This window comes from Capra hircus, chromosome 21, assembly GCF_001704415.2.
Source record: "Capra hircus breed San Clemente chromosome 21, ASM170441v1, whole genome shotgun sequence".
NCBI classification, from domain to species: domain Eukaryota; kingdom Metazoa; phylum Chordata; class Mammalia; order Artiodactyla; family Bovidae; genus Capra; species Capra hircus.
The window spans coordinates 29,353,194-29,381,023 of record NC_030828.1 but is presented as its reverse complement, the minus strand read 5'-3'; the positions used below and the strand labels follow the sequence as shown (position 1 = coordinate 29,381,023).

Genomic DNA, 27,830 nt, shown 5'->3' with positions numbered 1-27,830 from the left:
AAAATTCACGTTCACCCAGAAACTCAAAAGGTGACTATATTGAATAGAGGTCTTTACAGATGTAACTAGTTAAAATGAGGTCATCCAGCAAACCCAATGGCTAATATTCTTAAATAGACAAGGAGATGTGGAGACCCACAGACTCATACAGCAGGGAGGAGGCATGTGGAGATGGAGGAGAGACTGGAGTGGCACAGCTACAAGCCCAGGAAAGTCGGACTGCCAGCAACCACCATGCACAGGAGAACCAGATTCGGCCTTGGAGTCTCCAGAAAGAATCAACCCTGCTAACCCCTTGATCTCAGACTTTGCCTCCTGACTTGAGGCAATAAATTTCTGGTGTTTCTTAAACTCCATCACTTGTGGCAGTTTGTTACAGAGCCCTAGGAAACTAACACAGAAAGTGTTTCTGAAATGTTTGTGTATAAAATGTGCAGGGGAATCAGTGAGATAGAGATGGGGGTCAGGAGGGGAAAACCACAAATGGCATGTGAACCACAGAAAATATTTTCTATATTATGAGACTCAAAGGAAGCAGACAACTGAATATTGGTAAGAGAGTGAAATAATGAGATTTATGTTTTTATAAAGATCCCTCCGAGGCCAGCTGAGCATCTGAGGCTGAAGGTCAGATGCCCAGTGAGAAGGCTATTGTGGAGAAACAGGCTAGAGAGGATGGTGGCCAGAATTCTGTAACAGATAAAGGAATGCAGATATGCAAATAGATCAGAAGATAACAGAACCATAACGGTAAATTTGGATGATTGTATAACCATACACAGCACACATGGAAAAAATTAATCTTGACCCTTGTGTCTCATAAACATACACACACACACACACAATCCTAAATTGATGTTAGATCTAAATGTGAAAGCAAAAGCATAAAACTTCTCAGAATAGCATGGAAGATTTATTCATGACCTTAATTAAGGAAAGCAAAGATTTCTTTAAAAAGATACCACAAAGAAAATTAAGACAATTTTAATATACTAAATTCAAGAATTGAAAATCTATAAAAGAAAAGCAAAAACATATGTAGTAGAAATGTCAGAATGTAAGATTTTTGCAATATATATCTAACACTCTAAAATTTCTAAAGAACCTCTATAGGTTCGTTAGTAAAAGACAGAAAGCCTAATTTTAGAGAAGTGGGCAATAGACTGGAATATGCCCTTCATGAAAAAGTCTATCCAGATGCTCAAAAACATGTGAAAAGGTGATCAGTTATATTAATCATCAGGGAAATGCAAATTAAAGCCACGGTGAAAAGTCTCTATTCCCCCTACCGCCAAAATGGCTGAGTATTTAGGAGGTGCTGATGGAAACTCTCACACACCCCTTTAGGAATGTTACTCTCTGGCAGCATTTGCTAGACCTGAAAACAAGTAATCACATGTGTAGGTATATATATACCCCATATGGGTACACCAAAAGGAGTTTATGCAAATGTTAATGGACAGGGAGGCCTGGCGTGCTGCGATTCATGGGGTCACATTGGACACGACTGAGTGACTGAACTGAATAGCAAAATTATTCATAAAAACTAAACACTGGGATAAATCCAAATATCCAAGGAAGGAAACACATTCTGGTAAAGTTATATGGTAGAATACTTTGAATCCATAAAAAGTAATAAACTGCTATATATAATTACAAAGATGAGGTTCCCAAATGTAGTGCTGAATGAAAGAATCCAGACACAGAGAATAGATACTATTTGACTCCATTTATATTAAGTTCAAAATTGGTAAGACTAATTTTTTGCTGGTAGATTAGTGATGGATACCTTTGTAGGGTGGGCAGAAGGATTGGATACCAGAGAGCTCTGGTGTGTGGATAATGTTTTATTTCTTCAAATGTGTGTCGATTACCTGGACATGTTCAATTTGTGAAAGTCTTCTGAACTCTAAAATGGATTTGCCTGCTTTTCTGTACATATGTTATACTGCAATAAAAAGCTTATCTAAAATACATTGACTTAAAATTTTTTTTTATTCTAGTTGATTTACAATGTTTTGTTAGTTTCTGATGTACAACCAAGTGATTGAATTATTAATTTTCATTACAATTTATTACAGGATATTGAATGTAGTACCCCATGCTATACAGTGGGATCTTGTTGACTATCTATTTTATATACAGTAGTGTGTGTGTGTTAATCCCAAACTCTTCTATCCCTCCCCAACCCCTTCCCCTTTTGGTAACCGTAAGTTTGTTTTCTACATCTGTTTCTGTTTTGTAAATATGTTGACTTGTGTCATAGTTTAGGTATATTGCTTTTTTTAAGTATAATGATTTCATGAATTACATATTATAAGCCCTCTTCATCACCCCCAGCCCCACCATAGGAATAACCAAGCTCGTATCAAGGTGGTAAGAAATTTCCAGGATTTAAGAACCTCAAAACTGCTGCTAAATGCAAAGCACTCTAAATAAGCTTCACTGTTGTTGAGTTTAAGATAGATACTAGGAATATTTATCTTTTGTTGCTATTTTAATTAAGTATTTTAAAAACTATCTAGATCTTGAGTTGGTAAAAATTCTAATCAATAGTTTTTTACTACATTGGATTTTTAAGATAAAGCACAGAAGTTTAAAAAGAAAAGCTAATAATTCTCCTTCCGTCTCACTCCTATGTGTGATCACCCATTCTTCTGTACTTTTCTTTATTGTCAAATAGGCAAAAATAAATATACATGTATGGTCCTCTCTATGCCATTTTTTATACAAATGGGATTAAATCAGCTACTTACATGTCAACCTATTTAATCATGGGTTTGTGCACATAAAATTAATTTATTTTTAAAAAACATATTTTACAATGTGGCAGATTAAAGAATGCCACCGATTCTTTGCTAATCCTTCCACTGAGTGGTAGAATCTAAAGTCCCTCTCCTTAACTTTGGGCTGGACTTGGTGACTTACTTGCCTAATCAACAGATGGAGACAGAAGCCATGTTATTTAAAGCTTTCATCTTTGTCCCTTGGAACCTGGGAACTATGCTGTGAGGAAGGCCAAACAGCTCCATTCAGAGACCCCATGGAGAAGATCCCAGGCATATGCTGGCTAAGCATCCACCGAGAGCCAGAACCAACTCCTCAGTCTTATGAGTGAGAGTGAGTCTACAAAGTGTTTCCTCTTCCAGCCTCAGAAGAGCTGGACCAGCTGATGTTGCCCAGGGCAGAGAATGGCTGTTTTTGCCATGCCCCATTCAAACTGCTCATTCATGAGCAAAATGAGTAATTCTCATTGTTTTAAACCACTTGGTCTTGTGGAGGTTTGCTGCAAATCAATAGATAACCAGAATGCAAGGAATCAGAATATCTAGACATCTTAATTTACTCATTATGAAACCACCCCACTATGTATAAACATTTCCGTTAGATTTCAGGTTGTTTTCCCCCTGACTTCTAATAATCTTGCAACATACAATAAATACTACTGAAGTATCTGTTTACTGCATTTGATGCTGTTGGTTTTTCCTCAAACATCCTGTGGTTTGTTTTGTGGTACATGATTTATAGAACAGACATAATATCTGAGTGTTTCTAAACTTTCAGGCTTACCATATTGATCCATCAATCCTCCCCATTCTATTTTTCTGATGCTTTTTACTAGTGACAGATGCTGACTCTTTTTTCCACATATCAAGAAAAACACTTAGTTTGATTTTTAACAAAATCAACAGGATGAGTCATGGCATTCTTTAAAGTTTAATCTCTCTTTTTAGAACTCTTTGAATTTAATTGCCATCATGCTACATCACCTTTTGCATGTTTTAGAAAAATTAGCACAATACTCCCTGAAAAAAGCTTTCTGAGTCCACAAAATCTGAATTCTTTGCCATTTATCCAGAATTTGCTTGAGGTCAGAAAATACTGCATTTTTTTTTTCCTACTCTCTGATAAGAAAACCAATATTTTGGCAAGTTTTTTTCTTCTCTTCATTATTAAGGTGATTTCAAAGCACAGCTGTGTGTACACTCAGTATTTCAACAAAATTTGTTTGCTGGTTTTCAGATATGGTTCATGATATGATTTGGTGCTTGCTGTGGCATTATAACTTCCTCACACTTTTTTCAAGGTCCATGAGAACTAAGGGGGACAATTTCCTCTGGAACCATACGGCCCCTATTATTTTGACAATTTAAACATGGAAGTCAAACTTCATGTTTCTGCTGCTTGCACTTTGAATAGAGGGTACCATGGGGGAAGACACCACATTCACATATGAAATAAAGAATCCAGTGAGGCTGGGAAGTGGCCAGGTTGACTACTTACCAAAGACTTACAAGGTGTATTTACTCCAGTATGTTGATTACATAGAAAACCTTAGTCTCAGTATTTTCATTCATTTCAATCCCACCATTCAAGATAACAGTAAAGGTAGCATAAATGAATATTAGAATGCCAGCTTCTTCATTGTAATGACTAATGTAGAATGCACACACACATCAGAAATCCCTCTGTTATATAAACATCTACACTGGAATGTAATACCTAGGAGCAACCAATAAAGAATCTATACAAAGAGATACATTAAAATTGCAGATAAAATGAAATTCCTAAGTAATGTTCAAGAGACCCAGAAGGCAAAATAAAGAAAACAGAAAAAAGAACCAGAGAAAACAAATAGAAAACAAAATATAAGTAGACAGACTTCATTCCTAATACAGCAGAAATTATATTAAATATAAATGTCTAAATAATGCCAGTCAAAACTGGCTGGGAGGGATTGGGGGCAGGAGGAGAAGGGGACGACAGAGGATGAGATGGCTGGATGGCATCATGGACTTGATGGACGTGAGTCTGAGTGAACTCTGGGAGATAGTGATGGACAGGGAGGCCTGGCGTGCTGCAATTCATGGGGTCGCAAAGAGTCGGACACGACTGAGCGACTGAACTGAACTGAACTGAACTGAACTATATGACAGCTACAAGAAACTCACTTCAAATATAATGATATAGTTAGGTTGAAAAATGATGGGACAATATTAAACATTAATCAAAAGAAAGTTGAAGTGGACATATTATCACATAGAACAGACTTTAAGGTAAAGGAAATTACCAAGGACCAAAAGGGATATTTCATAATGATAAAACAGAGAGCAACTCTAAATACATCTGCACCAATCAACATGGTTGCAAAATATGTGAAGAGAAACTGATAAAAGGCAAAATCAGCACAATTATTGTTGGAGACTACAATACCCCTTCCTCTCTCTATAACTGATAGAGCCCAGCATCAACCCGCAGGATATAATCAACCTTCAGAGGGCACTCCACCCAACAGCAGTGGAATACACATTCATTTCAAACGCCCATGGAATATTTACCAAAATCAAACATCTCATGAGCCATTAGGTGAATTTCAACAGATATAAAGTAATTGAAATCACTTGGAATTTGTTCTATGACCACGGTGGACTCAAACTAGGCACTGATAACAGAAAAATAACAGAAACATCTCCATGCTTTTAGAAACTACACAACATTCTTCTAGTCCGTGCCTCAAAGAGGAAGTCTCAAAGGTAGTTAAAAAAGTACACTGAACTGAATGAAAATACAATATATAGTTAAGTTCTGGGATAGCGACTTCTAGAAAGGTAGAATAAATGTACTTTTCCTTATTCCTCCCACTAAGTTCAACTAAAACCCTTAAACATTATACATAAAACTAACATAAAAATGACTCTGAAAGGTGGAAAGAATAAAACAGATCAGTAAGGGATCTTGGATCTGGAGAAATGACACAGTGATGAGTTCCCTGGATTTTTCTTTCAGCCTCACCTATTCCATGAAATTCTCCAGGCAAGAATACTGAAGTGAGTAGCTATTCCCTTCTCCAGGGGATCTTCCCGACCCAGGGATTGAACCCAAGTCTCCTGCATTGCAGGCCCATTTTTCACCATCTGAGCCACCAGGAAAGCCCTCTATATCCCACAGCTAGTGCTATAGAAGCCAGAAACCTGCCAACAGGAAATCAGAGATAAAAGACAAACACCAACTAAAAAACACTTGCTTTCTGTATCCAGTTGTTCAGTTGCTCAATCATGTCCGACTCTTTGTGACACCATGGACTGCAGCACTCCAGGCTTTCCTGTCCTTCACCAATACACGGAGCTTGCTCAGACTCATGTCCATCGAGTCAGTGATGCCATCCAACCATCTCATCCTCTGTCATCCGCTTCTCCTCCCGCCTTCAATCTTTCCCAGCATCAGGGTCTTTTCTAATGAGTCAGCTCTTTGCATCAGGTGGCCAAAGTATTGGAGCTTCAGCGCTAGCATCATTCCTTCCAGTGAGTATTCACAAGGAAAGCGTCAGTCTAGCAAGACGGAAAGGTCTAGACAATAACCACCCTACTTCAGCACAACTTTACAGAAAGACTTGAAGGTCCAGGTAACCCTTGAAGGCAAGGGCCAGGTTCTGGGCCTAGCCTTCCATGCTTGCCCAGCTGCAACAAGATGACACACCTGCTCCCCTACACCTGGGTTGTATTGGAGAAGGCCAAGTGAGAGGTCAGGACTTCAGTCCCTGACCAGTGCTAATTAGGTCCGGTCCCCTTGAGGTGCCAGTGGAGATCACATGTGTTCATAACAAGGCACCTTGCCTCTCTGCCATGGTGATATCAGCGGGCATCATGAGAAGCTGAGCCTCCCACCACTGCTCAGCAGTAATGAAGAATCCTCCCTTCCAGGAGTGAAGATTGGCCAGGTAGGAACCTGAACTTCAACCCCTACTTGGCACTAATGATGCTGAACCCTCTCCATCCATAGAAGTGATGTCAGAAGAAACCTCTAAACAAAAGATTTAGATAAGATCCAATTTCACAATATAATATTTCAAATATTCGGGTTTATTCATCCATCATACCAAGGGCTAAGAAAGTCTCAACTTGAAAGAATAAAAATGATCAGTAGACATCAACACAGAGATGACAAAGACGTTAGAATTTTCTAATAAGGATTTTAAAGCAGCCATCATAAAAACACCTTGATTGAAAAAAGAATTACCAACATCAGGAATGAAATGAGGGATATCAATATGGACCAAAGAAGTGTCTTAAAGATAATAAGGAAATATTATAAACAGTTCTACATCCATAAACTTGACCTTAGATAAAATGGACAAACTCCTTGAAAAGCACAAATTACTACAATCTACCCAAAATGAAACATATTTAAATAGTCCCATAAATATTAGGGCAGTTTATTTTGTAATTTGAAGCTTTCCCTCCCAAAATCTTTCGGTCCAGGTTGTTTCACTGGGAGAATTTTATCTAAAATTTGGGAAGAATTAGATTTTCCAACTAATTTTACCAGATCAGTATTACCCTGATATCATCTAGACCATGGCAGTACAAAAAAAAGAGAAAACTACAGACCAATATCAATCATGAATATGAACACAAGTGTCCTTAAAAAACATTAGAAATAGAATCAATGTATAAAACAAATTATACAGCATAACCACGGGGAATCTAGATTAGAGTTGCAAGGCTGGTTCCATAATCAAAATCAATTAATACTAAAAAAAATCAATTAATGCCATTTTCACGGGCTAAAAAATAAAAAGAATTACATGATCATATTAAATCATGCAGAAAAAAGCAAGTGAAAAAGTTCAACACTCTATGATAAAACTCTCAGCAATCTAGGGAAAGAAGGAAGTTCCTCAACATGATAAAGAATATATACAAAACCCCTCCAGTCAATAGCACATTTAAGGATAGAGGAGTGAATGCTTCCCCCTTAGACTGAGGAGAAGGAAGATCTTCTCTCACCATTGTTACCCAGTAGTCCTGGAAGCGCCAGCTGATATAGTCAGGCACATGGAGGAAATAAAAGGCATGTACACCATAAAGAAAGAAACCTGTGTCTATAATTCAGATGACATGATGGATGAGGTAGAAAATTCTAAGGGATTTGCCAAAAAAAAAAAAAAAATACCCCAAGACCCTTCTAGAATAAGAGAGTTTAGCAAGTTTGCAGGAAAGAAAGTTAATACACAGCAAAAAGATTGTGTTTCTATATACTAGCAATGAACATGTGGAAACTGAAATTGAAAATCAAATACCAGTTATGGTCACTGAAAAAAAAAAGAAGTACAAAGCACAGGCAGGACTTATACTGAAAACTAAAAAAATTACAAAGTTACTAACACCGTACACAAATATGCCAGACATGTAATTTATACATCTAACTGAATTTGAAGAAAAACTTCTGTTTCTTGCTGCACATATTTTGACTTTTTGTGAATTCAATACATTGTACTATTGTATTTATAATGTAAATCTTTAAAAAGTGTGACAATGCTAAGAATGGTGAAGAACATAGTAGATAGAACTTCTATTGCAGCTCACACTGGTTCAAACAATTTAGAGAATAGCTGGCATTGCCTTTTACATGCCTAAATTATATTTAAATTGATCTAACCACATGAATAAAGCACTATTTTGTGCTATTCACTGTTCTAAGCGCTTTCCAGAATCTGACTCATTTAATTCCTCCAATCCTCTGAAGTACATGCTGCTTACAGTGCTACTTCACAGTTGAAGACATTGAGGAACAGAAGCATTAACTATTTTGCCCGAGATATATCAAATAAGTGGCAGAGCCAGCATCCAAATGCAGGTCTTCTTGTTCTAGTATCTATAGAACAAGACTATTTCTCTGTTGACTCTGCTTTGCACACACTGACTCACGACCACCAGACGCCACTCCTAGGTCGTGTCTTTAAGACTTTGTTCTAGAAAGTGTACACAAAGATGTGCATTGCAGCATGGGTTGTGATTATGTGCACACAATCCAAATGTTTATGAACAAAGCAACAGAAGATGTATTACAACTTTCACACAATAGAATTTTGCTGTTTTTGTTCAGTTACCAAGACTCTGTGACCCCATAAACTGCAGAATGCCAGGCTTCCCTGTCCTTCACTGTCTCACAGAGTTTGCTCAAATTCATGTCAGTTGAGTCAGTGATGCCATCCAACATTTCATCCTCTGTTGCCCTCTTCTCCTCTTGCCCTTAATCTTTCCCAGCATCAGGGTCTTTTCCAATGGGTCTGTTCTTCCGATCAGGTGGCCAACATATTGGAGCTTCAGCTTCAGCATCAGTCCTTCCAATGAATATTCAGGGTTGATTTTCTTTAGGATTGACTGGTTTGATCTCCTTGCTGTCCAAGGGATTCTCAAGAGTCTTCTCGGCACCATCAAAAGCATCAGTTCTTTGACGCTCAGCCTTCTTTATAGTTCAACTCTCACATCCTTACATGACTACTAGAAAAACCATACCTTTGATCATATGGACCTTTGTTGGTAAAGTGATTTCTCTGTTTTTTAATACACTGCCTAGTTTCCTCATAGCTATTCTTCTAAGGAGCAAGTGTCTTTTAATTTTGTAGCTTCAGTCTGAGTCTACATGGATTTTGGAACCCATAGAAATTGAAATCTGACACTGTTTCCTCATTTTGCCCATCTATTTGTCTTGAAGTGATAGGAATGGATGCCATGACGTTTGTTTTTTGAATGTTGAGTTTTAAGCCAGATTTAACACTCTTCTTTCACTTTCATCAAGAGGCTCTTTAGTTCCTCTTCACTTTCTGCCATTAGGGTAGTGTTATCTGCATATCTGAGGTTATTGATATTTCTCCCTGAAATCCTGATTCCAGCTTGTGCTTTATCCAGTCTGGCATTTCACATGATGTACTCTGCATATGAGTTAAATAAGCAGGATGACAATATACAGCCTTGATGTATTCCTTTCTCGACTTGGAATGAATCCGTTGTTCTAAGTCTGGTTCTAACTGTTGCTTCTTGACCTGCATACAGGTTTCTCAGGAGGCAGCTAAGGTGATCCCATCTCTTTAAGATCTCTGAGTCATTAAGATCTTTTTTTGTACAGTTCTTCCCTGTGTTCTTACCACCTTTTCTTAATTTCTTCTGCTTCTGTTAGGTCATTGCTGTTTTTGTCCTTTACTATGACTATTTTTCATGAAATATTCCCTTAGTATGTCCGATTTTCTTAATTTTTTTTTTAGTTTTTTATTTTTTTAATTTTAAAATCTTTAATTCTTACATGCGTTCCCAAACATGAACCCCCCTCCCACCTCCCTCCCCATAACATCTCTGTGGGTCATCCCCATGCACCAGCCCCAAGCATGCTGTATCCTGCGTCAGACATAGACTGGCGATTCAATTCTTACATGATAGTATACATGTTAGAATGCCATTCTCCCAAATCATCCCACCCTCTCCCTCTCCCTCTGAGTCCAAAAGTCCGTTATACACATCTGTGTCTTTTTTGCTGTCTTGCATACAGGGTCGTCATTGCCATCTTTCTAAATTCCATATATATGTGTTAGTATACTGTATTGGTGTTTTTCTTTCTGGCTTACTTCACTCTGTATAATCGGCTCCAGTTTCATCCATCTCATCAGAACTGATTCAAATGAATTCTTTTTAACGGCTGAGTAATACTCCATTGTGTATATGTACCACAGCTTTCTTATCCATTCATCTGCTGATGGACATCTAGGTTGTTTCCATGTCCTGGCTATTATAAACAGTGCTGCGATGAACATTGGGGTACATGTGTCTCTTTCAATTCTGGTTTCCTCAGTGTGTATGCCCAGCAGTGGGATTGCTGGGTCATACGGTAGTTCTATTTGCAATTTTTTAAGGAATCTCCACATTGTTCTCCATAGTGGCTGTACTAGTTTGCATTCCCACCAACAGTGTAGGAGGGTTCCCTTTTCTCTACACCCTCTCCAGCATTTATTGCTTGCAAATTTTTGGATCGCAGCCATTCTGACTGGTGTGAAGTGGTACCTCATTGTGGTTTTGATTTGCATTTCTCTAATAATGAGTGATGTTGAGCCGATTTTCTTTAAAAGATCTCTAGCCTTTCCCATTCTATTGTATTCCTCTATTTCTTTGCATTGTTCGCTTCAGAAGACCTTATCTCTCCTTGGTATTCTCAGAAACTCTGCATTCAGATCCAACATACACTAGATCATAGAAAAAGGAAGAGATCTACTTCTGCTTACGATGCTAAAGCCTTTGACTGTGTAGATCACAACAAACTGTGGAATATTCTTAATGACATGGGAATACCAGACAACATTACCTGCCTCCTGAGAAATCTGTATGCAGGTCAAGAAGCAACAGTTAGAACCAGACATGGAACAACAGACTGGTTCGAAATTGGGAAAGGAGTACATCAAGGCTGTATATTGTCATCCAATTTACCTTGATTTATGGACCTAACATTCCAGGTTCCTATGCAATATCGTTCTTACAGCACTGGACTTTACTTTCATCACCAGACACATCCACAACAACACATTAATTTTACACAGCAGTTAAAATTAATGTACTAGAATTACACGAAACAATATACACAAATCTCAGAAACATAATGGTAAGTGAAAATAAGAAGATAGTTTCCAGTAGAGGAATACTTAAAGGCTTTCCAGGTGGCTCAAGTAGTAAAGATTCCGCTTGCCAGTGCAGATGTGGAATTCAATCCCTGGATCAGGAAGATCCTCTGGAAGCGGAAATGGTAACCCACTCCAGTATTCTTGCCTGGGAAATCCCACAGCCAGAGAAGCCTGGATTCTTAAATGTAAATTCCTAGAGGGCTTACAGTTCATGGGGTTGCAAAGAGTTGGACAAAACTGAGCATGCACACACAGAGGAGTACTTAGGCAAAGCTACAACGAAGTTGGAGAGGGAGATGGCACCCCACTACAGTCCTCTTGCCTGGAAAATCCCATGGACGGGGGAGCCTGGTAGGCTGCAGTCCACGGGGTTGCTGGGGGTCGGACACGACTGAGTGACTTCCCTTTCACTTTTCACTTTCATGCATTGGAGAAGGAAATGGCAACCCAGTCCAGTGTTCTTGCCTGGAGAATCCCAGGGATGGGGGAGCCTGGTGGGCTGCCGTCTATGGGGTCGCACAGAGTCAGACACAACTGAAGCGACTTAGCAACAACTTAGCAACAACAAAGAACTAACACTGAATGGCATATGGGCTAGAGATACATGCTTTATGGTAAGCACTCTTTCAAGGAACAAAGGATTAAAATGGTAATGACGGTGCTTTTCTCTGTTTGGAAAGAGGGTGCAGGAGACAAGGAGGAACCAAGTGTACTTCGTCTGCCTTGTTTCTTAAGTTGTCAGGTTGGTTCACAGTTCAGTATTGGTTTGATTATCATTTGTTGTAGCTTCATAAATGTTAAATATAGTCTTTGGCTTGTGTCAATATAATAGAATACAAATTTTTAAAAATTAAAGTAGAAACATGAAATTAAAAAAAAAAAAAGTAGTCAGTAAGACCAAAAACTGGTTCTTGGAAGGATTCTTCCTCCCTCCCCCCAAAATTAAACTAGACCCTGGCAACCTCGATCCAAACTAATAACAACTACAACAACAATAATAATACTGCAACAATGACCACACTGGAGAAAAGGAAATATACCTATAGATAAAAGGAAATACATTAGAGGTATACAATACATAGGTGTTATTTCAACAAATGTGAATTTATACAAAACTGGTTTTATAAATATTAATAAATTTTAAGTGCCCAAAATTGATTGAGGAAATAAATTTAAAAAAAAAGCTGGAATAAGCTAATGTTCATCAAATGTTTACAAGTAACCGGGCAACAAGTCTTGGCCCACTTGAACTGCATGTTGGGTCCATTTCCCAGTATGGCAGGCATTATGACTCACCTGATCCTTTCTACCAGCCTCTGAGGCGGGAGCTGCTGTTTCCTTCACAGATTTTACAGGTGCGGATACTGTGGGGAGGAGAAGTAAGGTAGCTTCCCACATTTAATCAGCTTCCAAGTGACGGTGCAGACTTGAACCCAGCGAGTTTGGCTCCAGGTGGGAACTGGAACCTAGCTGGTTTGGCTCCAGAGCCTGATGTTGTGATGGCCCTGCTGGGCTGGTGATGACCTGCAAAGTCTCTCCAAACTCCCCAGGAGATCCCAGACCCAGACATTACATGGTGTCCTGGCAGCGGTGACACCTGTGTGGATAAACTGCCAGAGCAGAGACAACCCCGCCCCCCCGCCCTGCACCCCCGTCAGCCCTCAGGTGATGAGGATGCCAGGGAGGAACGAGGATGGGGACATCCTGATGTGTTTTTTTGTAGCAGGTGGGGAGGCTGGGGATTGGCCTGCTGGTCGTCAAAATTCACAGAGCTTGAGAGCTTACCATCTACCCTCTTCGTTTCGTCTCCATCCCACTGTCTCCACTGGCCCTCAATAGCCCTGCACTGGACACTTCTTGGACCCTCATTGGACAGGTGATCAATGCTCTGTCCCAGTGACACTGAGCTACAACAAAAAGTGACTCCTGCTCCCAGAAGGGCTGGGCTGGGGTTCAAAAATCTGGACCCCACAGCCACATTTTCAGTAAAGATGAACAGTGTCTTCCTCCTGCATTAAAAAACCAAGCAGAACTTCCTGCAGACAGGAGATGACTGATTATATAAAACTGTCCAGGGATGATGTTCCTCTTGTACCCACACCTGTTTAGGAGCAGATGCAAAATGTGCCGTGGATCCTGGGTAAAGGTATTTTGCCTTTGTATCTACCTGCTTCTGTTGTCTTGTTATTCATCCCAGCAATGAATTCAGTTTATTATCCTGACACCAATTTCTATGTGTGGGTTTTACCCCCACACCACAAAGCAATTCTGTACCAGCTGGGTGTCCTACAATTCAGTTCAGTTCTGATACTCTTTACCTAGAGAAGGCATCCAGTCCCACAGGAAGAGGGCTCAGTCCTACAAGTCTGCCCTCCCCCTGCTCAGACACACATTTCAGATGCCAGTCAAGTCCAAGTTATCAGCTGTGCTTCTGATCCATTGGCTATAGATCAGAGGTCCAGAAGGCTCCCCACCCTGGATTCAACTAATTTGCTAGAGTGGCTTAGAAAATGCAGAGAAATAGTTACTTACTAGATTATTAGTTTGTTATAAAAGGATATAACTCAGAAACAGTCAGATGGCCCAGGGTGAGGTGCTGAGAAAGCACAGAGGGTCCAATGCCTTTTTTGAGCCTTCAATACTCCTAGAATCTCCACACAATCACCACACTGGAAGCTCCCCAAACCCAGCCCTTTGGGTTTTTATGGAGAAAAATCACTGGTTATTGGAGACTGATTCAACCCCCAGGCTCCCTCCCCTCCCTAGTGGGTGGAGCTAAAAGTCCCAACCTTCTAATCACAGGGATGGTTCCCCACCTCCATCTTTAGGGGCTTACTAAAATCACTTCATTAACATAAACACATGTGTGTTGAAAGGTTTTGTTATGAATATCAAGAGATCTCTATAGCTCTTATCACTTAAGAAATTCCAAAGGTTTTAGGACCTCTGTGCCCAAAACAGAGATGGAGACCAAATACATATTTCTTATCATAATTCACAATGACACCAAATATATATTTCTTCTTATAAGTCACAGTGGGTTGTGCAGAGTTTTTAGAAAGATTTAAAAAGGGCTGGTGCCATTGACACAGCAGAACTATTATAAAGGATCAAAATTAACTTAAATGTTGCATGGTCTAGAGCATAGCAGGAGCTCAGAAAGAACAATATTTCGTCCCCTTAAAATGCTTTATGGAAGTAGATTAAGTGAGATGATGGACTCTCAGTGCCCTGAGCCCTTCTTGGAATCATCTACAAAAGATCTGGGGGTTGGGGAAGGCAGAGAGGGCTGTGGGGAGTCAAGACACTTTCCCCAGACGGAGAAGTGCTGTGTAGCTGGGGTCGTCACCTTCTTGATTGAAACAGCCCTCTGCACTCACTGTGGGCCAAGCACCTGAACAATCAACAAGATGGAGGAGAGGACGATGCCAACATCACCGGGAAGAAGGAAGGAGGGAGCAGAGGCTCAGCAGGAAGGCTCAGCTCTGGGGGCACCCTCTGCCCTGTGCCCTTCTGCTGGGCTTGCAGGACCTTACTTACGTACCTGCGCTGAGCCAGGAACTTTCTCCTTGTTTGGGAAATTGCTTTTATCTTTTCACCCACGAGGAAGCTGAGGCCCACGGGCTGAAGTCCAGCTGCCCAGTTTTCTGGTTCAAGGCTCCTGCTCCCTCAAGTGGGCCTGTGCCCTTGGCCGTTGCCTCCCTCCCCGTGCTGTTCAATTTGCAGGGCTGAAAGACAAAGGCCAGACCAAAAACCACCAGATAGTTCCGTAGAGTGTGAGGTCTGCAACACCCCCACTAAGAATTTTTTAGGCCCCTGTCATCAATACCTGAGCAATTCCAGAGCTGCCCTGTCCTGTGGGGAGCGGTTAGGGGCTGGTACTCAGGCCCTGGCAGCCTTCTCACATCTGAGAAGGGTGTGGCTGGGGGTGTTCAGCATTGCCCCCTGTCATCTGTTCTGGGAAACTCCAGCAGGTCATGCAGATCAAGCAACGAGCAGCCTGGGCCTAAGGAAGGGAATTTCAAGTTCTGCAGTCCGGCTTTGGCCTGCCAGGGGTCTGGCTTTCCTGCTCTCTCTGAAGTCATGTAGAGAGGTCCCTCAGGGACTCACTGAGGATGTTGTTGGTGCTGCCAGAGCTGAGGAGGGCACAGAGATAAGGCCGTGATGCCCAGTGCCTGCCCCAGAGCACAGCGAGCCTGGACTGTCCACCCTGAAACCCTGCAGGCCCATGGCTGCTTTGCCAAGAGGCAGCTGCGTGCCGGGGGAGTTGCTCAGGAAAGGACGTTTTAAACAGTTTTACCCTTTTGCTCATGGATTTAGTAAACATTCGCCAACCACTAGTTCTCCTTTACACAGGTGCTGGGAGGAAACAAGGTCACCTGGCCCTGAAGGGTGAACGTTGATCTGCAGAGGAGTCTATGTTATTGCATTTCCCATCAGGGAAAGCAAAGACTTGTATACAAAGCATTTAGAGTTGCTTGAAGATGTTGCCATACTTGCCAGATTCTGGAGGTACAGTTTTCCTTCGGGCTAAATTTCAGAATCTTCAGGAGGAAAAAAAATCTCTGGAGAGGAAGGTCAAAGGCATCACATTGCTTAAACAGTTACTTTGGGGCGCCACCTAATGGCAAAAGGTCCAAACTGCTCATCTCAAGGTCCAGGGGAGTTAGGGGTAGGGAGGGATAGAAATGGGGAGAGGAAGGGGAGGCGGAGAGGTGGGAGGGATAGGTAGCTTCTGGGATTTGGGATTTGGGACCTGGGAAGAGTACAAGCTCTGAATGTCACTACAATTGTAGGCCGTTTTATTGGGCATGTTCTGACTTTCCTGGTGGAAATGCAAAGGGGCATAGCTCAACGGAGATAAGCGGCAATATCGAGCAAAATCACGTGTGCTTTTTATAATTTTACTTATTTTAATTTTTGCTGCGCTGGGTCTTCGTTGCTGCACGGGCTTTTCTCTAGCCGTGGCAAGCAGGGGCTACTCTCTAGTTGCCATGTGTGAGCTTCTCACTGTGGTGGCCTCTCCTATTGCTGAGCAGGGCTCTAGGGCAGGCAGGCTTCCGTATTTGCAGCACATGGACTCAGCAGTTGCAGCTCCCGGGCTCCAGAGTACAGGCTCAACAGTTGTGGCGCATGGGCTCAGCTGCTCTACAGCATGTGGAATCTTCCAGAATCAGAGATCGAACCTGTGTTTCCTGCGCTGGCAGGTGGATTCTCTACCACTGAGCCACCAGGGAAGCCCCAGAATCACGTGCTTTTGTCCTTTGCCCTGGTATTCTAGGGAACCAAGCCAAAAATTCTCTGGCAAAATGATAATAATATATAGACATACTATGAAGAAGGAAATGGCAACCCACTCCAGTATTCTTGCCCAGAGAATCCCATGGATAGAGGAGCCTGGCAGGCTACAGTCCGTGGAGTCACAAGAATCAGACATGAGTTAGTGACTAAATCCCCATCATAGACATACTAGGCACTGTGTGATTTTTCGTCATAGCAAAGGACTCAGAATGACTCACATTCTCATCACAGGAGCCTGATAACATACATCCACACAAAGAATTCCAACCAGTTGTCCAGGCTCTGCAGTGGTGACAAATGACACTCAGATCCCAGGCGGGAGTGGGGCTGGGCCCTGGGGAAGTGGGGAAGGAGAGCAAGGCTTGCCCAGAGCCCTGGGGGAACAGTGAGCCTTCTCCGCACACCTCATTCCTCATAGCCAGCTTTGAGTGCCAGTGTAGTGCGCCCACCGTTGTGTCTCCTGCATCTGAGGCCAGTGTGTTCCTGCTGAGCCCACCGCGCGTCCTGATTCTGTGCGGCTGACGTGCTGTGCCCATACAATGCACCTGGCATTTGGCACTGGGCCCTGTGTGTCTGACTTTGTGGTCACAGCGCTGCATGCTGGTTGTTGTTTGGCCAGCTCCATATGCCTGGCAGTGTGTGTGTGGTTCTGTGTGCTGAGCTGTGTGCTCAGCATTATGCATCTGACACATGTCGTATATCCAGAGTGTATATCTGGCATGTGTGCTCAGCATTTTGCTGATGGTGTGTGTGTATGCCCAGGGTTGTGTATTCACTGTTGTGTGCCATGAGCTGTGTGCCTGGTGTTGTGTTCTCAGAGTCTCTGACTGGCGCTGTGTGTCTAGTTTTGTGTGCCCAGCCTTATATACAGCATGGTATTGCCTGACGTTGCATGTCTGGCATTGTGTTCCCAGAGTCTGGACCTGGCATTTTGAGCTGAGAGTGTGTGCCCAGCATCGGATGCCCAGCTCTGTGTTCCCAGAATTTGGGTCCTGCTGTGTGCATCAGATGTGTGCACCTGGCATGAACTGCCGTCTTATGAGCTCAGTGTTGTGGTCCCAGAGATCGGGCCTGGTCTGGGGTGCCTCCCAGGGGGTGTCTGATGTGTGTGTCTATCCCCTGGAGTCTTGTGCGTAGTGCCAGACAGTGCGCTAACTGTGTGTGCATGGCATATGTACCCTATGTGATTTTCTGGCATACTCTGAGCATGTGCCAGGCCTGTGTGCCCCAAGTGTGTGCCTGACACACACTTGTGTGTGTGTCAATGTTTTGTGCCCCCGACAGCATTGTGTTTCGGCATGTCTGGTTTGTGTTATTAGCATATGCTCTTGCCACGTATACCTGGCATTGTGCGTTCGCTTCGTGTCCCTGGGGTGTGTATCAGCTTCTGTTCCTGCTGGGGGTGCCAGGCATGACCCTGGTGTGTGTGCAGGTGTGTGTCCCTGGCGTGTGTGCCCAGCTTGCCAGGCCTTAATTGTTTGCCAAGAGCTGTGTGCCAGTGTTGTGTTGCTGGTGCCGCCTGTTTGGCAATGTGTTCTTGGCACATATGTCCACTCTCCCGCGCCTGGAGTGTGGGCCTGTAAGTGTGTGGCCAGTATTTCCTGCCCAGTGTGTGTGCCCAGTGCTGTGTCCTGGTGACGCACGCCCTGTGATGTACACCTTGTGTTTCCCAGTGTGTGTTCACAGCCTGGGCACTGGCAAACGTGCCCGGTGTTGTGTGCCCAGCCTGGTACATGTACATGGCATTGTGCGCATGGCACCCAGCAGCCTTGACTTACACCTGCTGGGGGCACCGGTGTGGGGGTGCCCTCCCTCTGCAGAGTGGGATTCAGGCCCCATCCTGGTCTTGGCCCCTTAAGGGTCCCTGCATCCCCTCCATCTCTATGAGCTCATGGCCCTGTTAGCACACTTGTGCTGGAAGATTCCCGAGTTTAGCCTCTCTGAGGGATCAACCCCCACCTCAAAGACACCCCTTTCATGTGGGGAGTCCCAGCAGGGTAAGGCACCCCAAGCAGGCCTCGTCTCCTGGGCCTGGGGAGGCTTCAGACAAAGCCGAGATCCTGGGAAGGCGGCAGGCCCTGTCGGGCGCTGCCATCCAAGCCTGAATGTGGAGGAGAGTTGTTCCTCCAATTCAATGTTGTCCCCAAAGCAGCACGACTCCCAGCTCACATCTCACAGATCTCCACTAAAACTGCCCCTTCGTCTGCTTCCCTTTCCCTGTGGGGCCCAGACAGAGCTCCCGGGGCCTCCTTGGGGGTGGATCCCTGCTCTCCTCCCAGCCTCCTCCCTGACCCCATCTTCCCACACAGATGTGGGCTTGGACGGGCCTCCAGTTTCCAAGGGTGATGTTCGTCCTGCCAAAAACCCGCGTGCAGGGTGTCCACCCTGTGTAGGTTCACCAGCTCCCTGGGGGTCTAGTCCCGCAGGCCCAGCCACCCGGAACAGCAGCAAATCCAAGACCAAGGCTAAGGACAGACTGTGCCAGCACGTCGGGTGTCGGGCCTTGAAATTCTGTAGCTTCCTGTGCAGTCAATAAGTCTGAATGCTTCACCTCAATCATATTTTTTTCTTTTTAATTTTTCCCAACTATTTTGTTGTTCAGTCTCTCAGTCATGTCTGACTCTGCCACCCCATGGCCTGCAGCACGCCAGGCTTCCCTGTCCATTACCAGCTCCCAGAACTTGCTCAAACTCATGTCCACAGAGTCAGTGATGCCATCCAACCATCTCATTCTCTGTCGTTCCCTTCTCCTTCTGCCTTCAATCTTTCCTAGCGCCAGGGTCTTTTCTAAGGAGTCGGCTCTGCACATCAGGTGGCCAAAAAAATGAGCTGTTGCTACATTGAGAGTCATGAGAGGGGCGGTGTAAAAAGGTTAGTTGTCTGAAAGTCAGGGCCATTAATTTTATTAAGCACCAGCTGTGACAGGGATCATGATTAAGATGAGGGATTAGAAGCACTATCTGCCTACTAGCAACCTGTTTCCCATCCATGAAACTTTTATTTTAAAATGTGAATTTGTAACAAAAATATCTCATCAATAAAAAAAGCAAGCAGCTTACCCACTCCAGTGTTCTTGCCTGGAGAATCCCAGGGACAGGGAGCCTGGTGGGCTGCCGTCTATGGGGTCGCACAGAGTCAGACATGACTGAAGTGACTTAGCAGTAGCAGCAGTCCCCTCCTGCCCTGTGGCTTCCCCTCCCGCCTGACTGAGCTCGGTGCCCAGGTCTCCTGGCTGAGCAGAGCATCTCCTGATTCAGCCACCAGGTGGCAGAGCTCCCTCTGTCCAGGAAAGCAGGCCCTCTGTCACCTCTTCCACAGCTGCTGCTGCTGCTGCCGCTAAGTCGCTTCCGTCGTGTCCGACTCTGTGCGACCCCATAGAAGGCAGCCCACCAGGCTCCCCCGTCCTTGGGACTCTCCAGGCAAGAACACTGGAGTGGGTTGCCATTTCCTTCTCCAGTGCATGAAAGTGAAAAGTGAAAGTGAAGTCGCTCAGTCGTGTCCAACTCTTAGCGACCCCATGGACTGCAGCGCACCAGGCTTCTCCGTCCATGAGATTTTCCAGGCAAGAGGACTGGAGTGCGGTGCTATCGCCTTGCTGGATAGGGACTATTGCCTGTTGCAAGAGCCTGTCTCATCTTGGATCCCTTCTGAATAGAGATGGAGGTGTAGACACCAGTTACTCATTGACCTAGATCTCCAGACAAGCAGAAGGCATGAACATCATTAACAACAGGGAGATTATCATACTCAGTGAGATAAGCCAGACAGAGAAAAACAGATGCGTGATTTTGCTTACATGTGGAATCTAAAAAAATGATACAGATAAACTTATCCATAAAACAGAAATAGACCCCACAGACATAGGAAACAAACCTATGGTTAACAATAGGGAAAGGGGAAGGATAAATTAGGAGTTTGGGATTAACAGACACAAACTACTATGTATAAAGCATATATTTTGTACCATGTATAAAACTTGATAAACAATAATCACTTACTGTATAGGGAACTATACTCAGTATTTTGTACTAACCTATAAGGAAAAAGAATCTGAATATATATATATATATACATATATATATATATATATATTCCTTTGCTATACACCTAAAACTAACACAACATTGTAAATCAACTATACTTCAAAAAAAGCAGGGAGAGTTTTAAAATGTACAGAAAAGTGCAAACCCAACTATACAACAAGCATTTACAAAACTTTTGTGTGTGCGTGTGTGTGTGTGTGTGTGTTTTCACATGATTACAGAGCAAAACAGCTAACTTGGGCTGTAGATGCTTTAATTTTAACTTGTTGTTTTAAATTAAATCAGGACTTGCCCTTGTTTCCCTGCTGGCCAGCAGAGGTGTCCAGTGCTCCATCTCTGTTTGTCTCCTTTAGGACAAGGGTCTGTGTGGGAAGGGGCTGAGGAGCTGCATTCTCTGGGACCCTCTGACTGAAAGGAAGCCAACCAGAGACATCCCCTCCTGCAACTCCAGGACAGTTCAGATGTGAAGCAAACCTGACGGAGGTGCTGTTGTCTGGAACTCACTTCTCTGGATCCTGCAGCATCCAGACCACAGTCCTTCCTGCTGGCTGGCTGTGCTATGGTCCTGCCCTGGCTCACAGGTGCCCTGCAATTCCTGAGATGCTGATGTTATTCTTCTCGTCAGTGTTCTTATATATCTATTTTCTTCTCCTTTCTAAGGGTATAAGAACCCCATGGGATCCAAAAATGTGTGTTAGGATCATCGCTGACCAACACCCACCCTGTCAGGCCCAGGACAGTGCCCTCTGTTCCGGGATACACTCCCAGGGGGACCCCCAGCGATGCTCATGACCCAGAACCCAGGGAGCACACACCCCTCAGCCCTGTGCCACCCTTGGCTCTGGGGAGTCCAGGAAAGAGCCTCTCCTAGAGAGCGAGGGTGGGGACTTGCGTGTCTGTTCTGAAATGTGTCAGAAACTAAATTTCACATTGCATTTTGCAGCTAATTATGTCCATGCCCTATCTTATCTGGTTCAGCTTAAATGACCAAAGTCCTCCAGAGTCCCTGCTGCCTTGGGGGAACTCACTCTATGATCCATCCCCCTTGCTGCATCTTCTGGAAAGGACGTTTTGGAAAACAGCCTTTTGAATTTTTAAATTTACATTTAAAAGTAGTTATTTGATATCTGAATATAGTCAGGCTCTGAAATTGTGTGTTTTAACACAGAACGAGCGGAAAGTGGTCAAATAGAGGGTGTTCGACTAAGAGATGAAGAGAGTGACAGCCAGTTCATGACAAGGTCACTGCCACCAGCCTTCCATGATTATCTGCCCTGAGACTCAGCTTGTGTGAGGACAGGGACCTCCATGCTGGGGTCTTTGTCCAAGGCTATTGTGGAGGGCAGGGTTGGGCTGTGGAGCGTGCCTGTGAGTCTGAGCATCTCAGACTGTTTGCTCTTTGACACTCTTTTTATGTCCCGGTCTGGGCCATTTCTTAATCTTTATTTCATTCCAAACAGTTCTCCACGTTCTCAGAAAGGAGAGTGAGCTGAGTAATAGCCGTCAGTTTTTGTGATCCCACTAGTGCCAGGCTGTGACTCTGGTATCCAACCAGGCATTTTAGGACATGTCTGATGTGGTTCTGTTTGATTTTTGGCAGAGACACACATGAAGCCTACCATGATTCTCCAGTCTGTTTATTGGGCAGCAGGGAATTCATGGGTCATGGGCGCCAAGTATCTTGCTTCTCTTGGGGAGTTCATAGAGGAAATGGGATCCATTTGAATCTTGAATGGGCTTGGGGACTCACAGACGGGACCTCGTTCACAGAAGGAAGGTTTTCTTTCCAGGCTATGGTAGACGCATGTGTTGAGGATGGAGGTGGGGCCAGCCCTGGATTTTACTGGGTGGTGTAGGATTCCTAGTGCTGATGGGAATGACACAGGTTGGATTAGAAAAGGTGGACAGGAGCCAGATCCTGAAGGCCTGAGATCACAGAAGGGTTTAAGTCTTTCAGTAGCTTGCTTGATTTTTTGTCCTACACACAGCAATCCAAGTGGGGAAAGACTGTAGAGCCATTACCATGTGTCAGTCCTAGAGGGAGGTGAGGCTGCTGTGAAGCAGGGGTGGAGAGCACATGGGATGTGAGGGCTCCATGAAACCTGGTTCCTGGAAGGTCAGGGAGTGGAAGAGGGGTCGGGACTCCTGGGCTCCCATGCAGGATCAAGTAGCTACTCAGAGCTTGAGAGTGTGGCTAGCTCCTCTGTTCCGTGGTTCATCTTGGATTCATGTATTTCGTCACATGTTTCACCTGTGTGTGAGGAGCAAGAGGACCTTTTCCCAATTAGATGAAAATAATATTAATATAAGGTTTTTTTTTAACAGCTTTCCTTAATGGCTACCTTTAGGACATGGTATATCAGCCTAAGGCTCGTAATATTATTAACTTGGAAATATTGCCATATGGACAAAGTGCAATGTGAAGCCACTTGTACATTTCATAGCTTGACATTGCTAAATGTAATCAGGAAACATTTACTTAGCATTTTGACCTGGCTGTCTCGCTTAGGAAGGGTCAAGGGGAAAGACATGCCAGTGGGTATCAAGTATGCAGATATAAGTGAAGACTTAGATGGGCCTCGCTTTGGCAAATTGCTTCCAAGCTCTTCTGTGCAGGTTAAGATTGAGTAGGGAATAAAGACGGTCCAGAGGCAAGCCTGCTTCTCTGAGTGCTGTGGAGGGAGCGGAAAGGCCCTGGGGACTCTTCAGGGTTGGGAGCCCCAAGTTTTCGCTGTAGTCTGTTCCCTGGGGTCCCTACCAAGCCCTATTCTTTGTTAGAGAATGCTGCATGCCCAGGGACATCCTGACACTGGCTCATAATTAGGAAGGAAATGCTGACAGAATTCCAGCTATAGACACACAGTGGATCTTGGCCAGCTATGCCTTTTAGCGATCAACAGAATAGCCCTGGGAAAGTCATTAGGAAATTACAGGCTGAAGATTAGCTGAGAAAAGGCAGAAAATTGAATGAAGTCAGTGTGAGAGCACAAAGAGGCATTTTTCTAGCTGTCTGCTCAGAAAGGTCTTTGAAGGATGGCACACTAGTGTGGCAGAGATGAAATTGGGCCCTGAGAGCAGCCCCTGCAAACAGCCCGTGAGAAGGACGCTAACTTGCCAAACATGTAGCCTTCCTGGATACCTTTCCTTTTCCACTGCACGTGTGTGGTCAGCTGAGAATCCAGGTGCATAGATCCAGCAGATTCACAGTGGGCAGAAGAAAACATGCAACAGCTCACTTAGAGGGTTGCAAACATGGGTGTGCAAATCAGTCATAAACACTGCCTTGGGCCTCCGTCCCTGTGCCCAGGAAGGGCAGGCAAAGCACTGGTCTAGCTGCTTAGCTTCATCCCCAGGGGGAGCCTTCACTCTGTCTAGGGAACTCTACTTATATCTGCCAACAGAAAACTTCCTTGCCAGTACAGTGGCCACAAATGAGACTTCAGGTGAGCACAGGATGACAGAAAATCTGGGCAGAGTGCATGATGCTGTGTTTCCCAGGCCTTCTGCCAGGCGCCTCCTAAACATCTCTGCCCCAAAGCAGAGGCTGCCTCTCGGTAAAGGCTGGAGTGATCCTAACTCCAGCTTTATTGCTAAATGCTCTGTGCTCTTTCCTCTATGTTCAAGGCTTCTTTCTTTTAACCAGAAGCTCTTCTTTCTTAAGATGTGCCCAAGCCACAAACATAGGGAGAGATATACCATGTTCTTGGATTGGAAGAATTAATTCTGTGAAAATAACTATACTACCCAAAGTAATCTACAGATGCAACACAATCCCTATCAAACTACCAATGGTCTTTTTCACCTAACTAGAACAAAAAAGTTCACAGTTTGTATGGAGACAGAAAAGACCCCAAATAGCCAAAGAAATCTTGAGAAAGAAAAAGGGAGTTGGAAGAATCAACCTTCCTGACTTCAGACTATACTACAAAGCTACAGTCCTCAAGACAGTATGATACTGGCACAAAAATAGAAATATAAACCAATGGAATGAGATAGAAAGCCTAAAGATAACTCCACACACCTATGGGCACCTTATCTTTGACAAAGGAGGCAATAGAAGAAAAGACATCCTCTTCAATAAGTGATGTTGGGAAAACTGGACAGTTACATGTAAAAGAATGGAACTAGAACACTTCCTAATACCATACACAAAAATAAACTCAAAATGGATTAAAGACTGAACTGTAAGGCCAGAAACTATAAAACTTTTAGAGGAAAACATAGGCAGAACACTCTGACATACATCACAGCAAGATCCTCTTTGACCCACCTCCTAGAGTAATGGAAATAAAAACAGAAGTAAATAAATGAATTTAGTTAAACTGAAAATCTTTTGCACAGCAAAGGAAACAATAAACAAGATTAAAAGACAACCCTGAAAATGAGAGAAATGAATAGCAAATGAAACAACAAAGGATTAATTTCCAAAATATATAATCAGCTCATGAAGCTCAGTGCCAGAAAAACAACCCAATCGAAAAGTGGACAGAAGAACTAAACAGACACTTCTCCAAAGAAGACATGCAGATGGCTGATAAACACATGAAAAATGCTCAGCATTGCTCATTATTAGAGAAATTAAATCAAAACTTCAATGAGGTACTGTCTCACACCTGTAAGAATGGCCATCATCAAAACATCTATAAGCAATAAATCCTGGAGAAGATGTGGAGAAAAGGGAACCCTTCTGGACTATGGGTGGGAATGCAAATTTGATGCAACTGCTGTGGAGAACAGTATGGAGATTCCTTTAAAAACTAGGAGTAAACCTATCATATGACCCAACAATACCACTACTGGGCACATTTTCTGAGAAAACCAGAACTCAAAAAGACACATGTACCCCAATGTTCATTACAGCACTATTTACAGTTGCTAGGACATAGAAGCAAACTAGATGTCCATCGACAGATGAATAGATAAAGAAGTTGTGGTACATATACACAATGGAATATTACTCAGCTATAGAAAGGAATGCATGTGCGTCAGTTCTAATGAGGCAGATGCACCTAGAGCCTATTACAGAGTGAAGTAAGTCAGAAAGAGAAAGACAAATATATATTAATGCATACGTATGGAATCTAGAAAGATGGTACTGATGATCCTATTAGCAGTTCAGCAAAGGAGATACAGACATAAAGAAATGGGAGAAGGAGAAAGTGGGATGATGTGGGAGAGTAGCATTAAAACATATACATTACCTTACATAAAATAGATAGCCACTGGGAATTTTCTGTGTGATGCAGGGAACCCAAAACTGGTGTTCTGCGACAACCTAGAGGGGTGCGATGGGGAGGGAGTGGGAGGGAGCTTCAGTAGGGAGGGGATATATGTATAATTATGGCTGATTCATGTTGATATATAACATAAACCATCACAATATTGTAAAGTAATCATCCTCCAATTAAAAATAAAATGAAATTAAAAAAAAAAAAGATAGATGTGTCCAAGAGACAGGCAAGACACTGTCTGTGTGAGTGTCGGGGGCGCCTGCCCTCCACCTGCTCAGGTCAGCCTCAGTGCAGTTTCTACAGCAGTTGTGAAGCTATTCGGTCAGTCCTTCCCCCCACAGTTGTTCTCCTAGTGGCCACATGTGTTAACAAAAGGACAAGAATGGCCAAAGCAGATCCCAGGAAATCAAGTGTGGCCAGCCCTGTCGATCACCCCAGAGAACAACTCCTCCCTGGAAAGGTATGTAAACCAAACACATTTTGTGTCAAATCAAATGGCTGAAGCATACTGCGAAGCTGCTTGTTATATGGCTGACATGTGCATATGTGTGTGGGTTCCTGGGGGAAGGGGTGGTGTGCACAGGGAGGAAGAGACAGAACGGAAGCAGGATTGAGACAAAGCTTCCTTTTTTCTCTGATTATCTACTATGAATGATGAGCATCAGGATTAACAGGATCAGAAGAGGGATCTCCAAGCTCACTCTCCTGACTTTACCCAGGAAGTGGGGAGCAGAGGGGACACTGAGAATCCAGAGAAAGTCACAGGACTCACATTCCAGCCCCCTGGACCCACAGCACCTCTTGCCACTGCACGTCCTGGGGATGCAGATCCCGACAGGGCCGCCATCCGCTCTGCATTCTGCACGGTGGCATTTCCTCTGCTGCTCTGCTCCTTCCCGGATGAATTCTGCATGGGCCGCTGAGCAGGGTGATTGGGCTGCCATCAATGTGCACAATCCCCCAGCCTGCCAACGTGAACTTAACTGATTCCAATTTTGTTAAGGAAGCAGAAGATAACTCGAAGTTATGTTGAATTGAGTCCTTTTCCAAAGTAAAGAATATTTAAGTAGATTACAATTTTATATTCTTGGCCGTTTTCTGTTGGCTGGTAGAGGGATTGGAGGAAGTGAATAATAGAGTCGCTTCCTAGGGCGGAAAATGGCTTGTTTCTGGCTCATAGAAAGCTCCATGGCTTCTGAAATATGATTAAACATGGTGTAAACAAAGCCTTGGGGCTTTCCAGGTGGCTCAAGTGGTAAAGAATCTGCCTGCCAATGCAGGAGATACAGGAGACTCGGGTACGATCCCTGGGTCAGAAAGAGCCCCTAGAGGAGGGTATGGCAACCCATCCAGTATTCTTGCCTGAGAATTCCATGGACAGAGGAGCCTGGTGGGCTACAGCCCATGGGGTCCCAAAGAGTTGGACACAACTGAGTGACTGAGCATGCACGCACGCAAACAAAGCCTTGGCGCATGTTCACTGTGACAACACTCCTCTGCAAATCTATTCTGCCCCAGGTCAGAGCTGTGCTCTTGGGATATAAAGCTGGGTTAGGCTTGGGCCATCTTCCAGTCTCAGTGCAAACAAAACAGACCCCTGGTGTTGTGAGAACACAGAAGAGAGAGCCATGGACACTTCCAGGAGGGGGATGAACTGGAGGAAAGCTGTAGGGGTGAGGCAGAATTTGAGTGAAGCTTGAGGCAGACCAGGTCGGGGTCCAGGACAGATGCGGCAGATGGCCATGAATCCTGGGGCTTGTTTAGGCAACCAGGGTCTTGGCACCTGCCCCTGGAAGGCCGCCTGCCTGG

At 43.8% G+C, this 27,830-nt stretch overlaps 1 pseudogene; it reads right to left on the bottom strand.

Annotated features, from left to right (window-relative positions):
• Positions 1-26,934, bottom strand: part of LOC102186344 — a 32,031-nt pseudogene extending 5,097 nt beyond the window's left edge.